The following is a 4,990-nucleotide window of genomic DNA, read 5'->3' on the forward strand; positions in this document are numbered from 1 at the left end:
CATCAGCTATGACTTCATTTAATCTTACAACCTCATCTAATATTCATATGTATGCAGACGGATTAATCAAGTGATCCTAGGGTAAGGTGCTGGCAAAAAAATGGGTCATGGGGCAAAGTGAATTTTTTTATTTAACACTTTTGGCCGCACCCAAACTTTGATGTTTGGGTTTGCTTCCAAAAATGTTCATGCACTAATTTCATACAACTTTATGCTCAGTTTTCATATTAAAAATGATTGGCGAATTGATTGGCTGAGCGGTTAAGTCAGGGGTACCGTAACCTTCAGCTGTAATATCGGCGCTGTTTGAATGGCCCCCTCGCCAGTGGTTCCGATGGTGGAACAAATCTTCTCGGATAAGGACTTTAAACCGTAAGCCTAAGTGTACGCATTTGGCTTGTGTACACTTTAGAAAACCCAGTACATCATTCGTTAAGAGTAGGGGGTTACCCTGGTGTACTGGTCCATTAAGTTCCCTGTTGTTAAATGGATATGCCACGTAGGACAGTGATTAGGTTCACTTATTGTCATCTTGGCGTGCCTAAGGAAATGAAATGAAATTGGTGTTGGGATGTTTTCTAGCCAAAGATGGTTTGCAGGTTGTACACATAGGTTTGTTTTTGTTTTTGTTTTTGCAGGAAACAGCAAAATCAGCTAACTTTAAAAGGCAACATGTTTACATTGTCACATTGTGGTGAAACATATTTGAATTATTTCTTTCATTTCAGCAGCAAAAAAAAAAAAAAAATAAAAAAAAAATTGTAACAATGAAAATGATTCAGGTAGAAGGACATATTGGGAAAGGGTCAGTGCATGTATTTTATTTCTTTACTGTTTATTTTTGAAAACCTAATTGTTTTTGTGTACAGTAGAACCCCTATTAAAGCGACACCTGCAAGACCTAAAGAAGTGTCCTCTTAATAGTGGTGTTCCCTGAATAAGGGTTGGCCGTAGGGTAAAAGATTTACTTCCCTAATTTCGTGGCCGAAAAAATGTCCCCTTGGGTGTCCCAAAGGAAGGGTTCTGCTGTAGTTGTATTTATTATAAACAGTGGTGAATTCAAGGGTGGCCAGACCATCTATTAAACTTTTCAAATTATAACAAAAAATGGAAAAAAAAGAAAAATTTTAATTAAAATATAAGTCTCCAGGTCATTTAGAGGTGCCATAATAATAATTTTCTTACCTCAGCCTTGATCAAGGAGGGGGCTGAGTTGGTGTAGTCCCTCCATATCCCTCCAATTGTAAAAAGTCTGTCTGGGCAACCAGTTGGAATTCCTGGATCCGCCGGACTGCTAAGAGATCAAAATATTGATTCTGAATCAGTGAGATGATGAGACTTCAAAATTTGTCATAAACGATGTGCTTTCTCAAAAACTTCATATAAAGCGACTGTGTCTGGGGTTTGAAATCCATTCCCATTTTGAAAAGAATGCATCTTTTAATCAAAATCAAAATATTAATTATTAGTGTAGTAAACTATATTTTCCAACATCATGGGGAATCATCCCTGTTATTGCTTCCAAAATGTCCACAATTTGAAAAGAATGGCTAGAGAGGTGTCAAAATATAACAAAATTACAAATTCCTTGAGCAAGGCACTTTATCTCTGCATTGCTTCTCTCCACCCAGGAGTAAAAGTAGGTACCTATAGTCGAGACTATTTATTCCTTGTTTAGCACTTATTTTTTTTAAAGATCATCGGAGGAGGGCGGAATAAAAATAAAAGTAAAATTTTGTTTCCTTATTTAGCAAATAGTTTTGCCAATGATATCCAGACGGGGGAAAAATAAATATAAAATTTTATTCGTGAATGTAAAATGGGATGGTTAAATGTTTCAAATTTATATAATTAGGTAGAAATATACATATCTTATCTGTGGAGATATCAATGCAGCGGAGGGCGTAAGGAAATTTATAAAAAACTTTTATTTTTTTTATAAAATTTCCATTTTTAGTGGCAGCGGGTGCGCTAATTGGCCAAAAATAAAATAAAATTTTAATCTGAAATCATCAATATTTGCAGTTGGCAGGTTCACTAAACAAGGTATAAACAAAGTCTCGCCTAAGGACGTTCGAGTGCAAAATGCGCTGATATATATTTCATGCAGCAAACTATGGAATTTTTTCCATAGGCATCGTTCTAATGACTCGGGTAATAATGTGGAAAATCGCTCTGAGACTTTGGTGTACAGTATAGAGCACTATATAAAAAACAGCATATTATTATTATTATTATTTTAATTATTATTACCCCCTCTGTTGTAACAGCTTTTTTTGGCAATACAGTACATGCTAAAATGATGGGACAGCCCTGAAATACTAATAGTGATTGCTGGTACTTAGTAATTCCTGGTCCGTCAGTCTGACTGGCTGATGGTGTCCGTATATAAGTGTTAGTCTGGAAATAAATCCTGGCCTTCTCCCTTGGCTGCCAGTGCTAATGCTGCTCCCAAGGCGGCCTTCTCTCCCTCTATCTACTTGTAATCCTTCCACGAGAAGAGGTGAGAGATATGTGTGCTATACATGTAGGGCAACTAGTTAGGGTAAGAGTACAGTACTGCACTTGATATCTCTATCTTTAGGAATGAGGACGTTTAGACCGTGGGTTGAGGCTCCAAAATCGGCTTAGTTTACGAATTCTGTGACCCACCGATCCGCGCTACTTGGCATTCGCACATAAATGTCAATACTATTTTATTGAAACATAATATAATTGTCGGCAATCGTAAATTTGGGGAAACTGTAGCCAAAAATGAGAATTTATCTTCGAAAAAATAATGTCGTTCACGAAAGCAGTACCCAATCACAGCACACTTACCATACCTGTAAGCATTGATGAGACGCTATTAGCCAATCACAAACGTTTTTGTAAACTCGGTAACTAATGTAAATAATGTCGCGAGGAAAGTGACAATGTGTAGCAATTTGGACGAAAGTTCTTCGGTTTTAGTGGAATATTTCAATATGATATAAGTATACCAGCCTTTAAATAAAATACATTGGTAATAGTTGTAAGATTTTAGAGGTAGTAAATTGCATTTCCCGTCTTCTGTCGACTGTCATACCATAGTTTTTTAAGCCAAAGTCGACCGTGCTGTACTGAATGTGTATTGTATTTCTTCTGTCTCTTATACACATCTAGATGTGTATAAGAGACAGGCATTCATACAAACAGTATACAGTTCCAATCTGATAGGACTACAGTACTTTCAATTGATTCATGTTTCTATTCATGGCCTATAATATGGCCTGAATTGCCACCAGATCCTTATCCCTCATGTAGTGACAAGGCTTCATCCTAATTTGCAAGCAGCCTCAAGTAATTCCACCACTCAATGTTTCACATCTTACTAATTTCTCAATGGTTTTTGCTCTATTAAAAGTACTTAATATATTATTGTCTTTTTTACAAAAAAAATACATGGGAGAACATGACTTCGACCAGGAAGCACTTCTAATTCTTGACTTCAGCTTTCAGGTGATGCAGAATGAGCAATTGCTTTGGCTGTGGTTCATCAACTTCCATCCACTTGATTCTGTGGTCTGTGAAAATTAATTACACAAACTAATTCAAAGAGCTTATCAATGCTACTGTGATGGTTTTAATGATCAAATGTTGTTTTCCAAAAAAATAAAAGAAAAGAAAAATAAGTAGTATCAGTATAATACAATATTAAATGCAGGTGGTGATGTTTAATTGGACATCAAATTAAGCCTGAATTACTTAGTCTAAGCACAGTCACTGAAGGGCACATCCCCCACCCCAAAAAACTGAATTGATTCAATTTGTGTAGTAATTGTTCTTGGTAGACAGTAGTAAATAGTTGCTATATAATTGTGGATGGCTATTCTTGATTTATCTTCATGTTCAGTTGTTTATGCTGGGTCGATTCATTGCCAACATTATTGTCTCAATATGCTTATTACAATATAACATCATCGTATTTGATTCACAATACTCTGTGGTTATTTTGCTGTCGACCCCAGTTTGAGGAAAAGGCAGGGCTTCCTGTCTGTGTGTGTGGTGTGATAGAGAGACGCTTAGTGCTTCTCAATTAAGTAAAACATACCATACCATGTAACCACACACGTACCTTTAAACAGATTCGGTGCAATTTTGACTACTACTACTTGCACCACCATCCCTGAGATCCCCTTCGTTAGATATGTAGGCTATTCATCAGCTTCCACGGAAACTTAATAGGCCTTACTGAGGACTCGTATTTGTTGTTTTCCACAGAGTTGCACATCCTTAAATTTCTTTAAGCTGTTTACGCTTAATGACACAACCATACTCTAGGTTCTTACAGCATGTATCCCAAAAATATGCCTGAAACCGGCTCAGATTTATCATTTGAAGAACTTCTGTCCAACGCCATACTTGCAAGTGGAGTGTGTTGTTTACTATTTACATTGGACAAACGGCATAGAAGGTAGTTTGTGATTGGCTGAGGGGCTTGCAGCTAAGCCAAACTTCATTGTTAGCTGTCTTCTGATTGGCTATATTTATGTAGCAACTTTTGATATAAATTCTCACTTTTGGTTACAGTTTCCCCAAATTCACGATTGCCGACAATTAAATTATGTTACAATTTAATAGTATTGACATTTTTGTGCAAAAGCCAGGTAGCCCGGATTGGTGGGTCACAGAATTGAACGTTTTCGATCCTCAACGGTCTATTATTAGCTATTACGTCGCTGTTCCTTCGTTATGGTTTGCATATCTTTGAACACTTAATATTATTGGACAGTTAAATGGACTATGTCTATCGTGTATTATCTTCAAGTTGTTCTCACGTGAGTAGTTGCTGCGAAGCAGCCAATTCATATTCTTGACAGCAATTTGACCTCTGAAAGGTCATTGTTTGTCAAAAATCAATCGCCTGAGACAACTGAAAAGCGGAGTTTGCTTCTTTCGTTCTGCCGGGTAAAATCAATTACTTTAGGCGACGTTTGTAGACTAACCTACTCGTACCAACGTCGGCATG

General features: G+C 36.9%; 1 long non-coding RNA gene across 1 annotated transcript in view; it reads left to right on the forward strand.

The window, feature by feature from the left end:
• Positions 1–772: 772 nt before the first annotated feature.
• Positions 773–4,990, forward strand: part of LOC117110419 — a 5,099-nt gene continuing 881 nt past the window's right edge. Inside the window, exons 1-2 of the long non-coding RNA XR_004445691.1 lie at positions 773–805; positions 2,585–2,594. This is a non-coding gene — a long non-coding RNA (uncharacterized LOC117110419). The remainder of the gene's footprint in view (positions 806–2,584; positions 2,595–4,990) is intronic.

Source organism: Anneissia japonica, unplaced genomic scaffold (assembly GCF_011630105.1).
Source record: "Anneissia japonica isolate Jap-2015-1 unplaced genomic scaffold, ASM1163010v1 scaffold1177_len17474_cov100, whole genome shotgun sequence".
NCBI lineage: Eukaryota > Metazoa > Echinodermata > Crinoidea > Comatulida > Comatulidae > Anneissia > Anneissia japonica.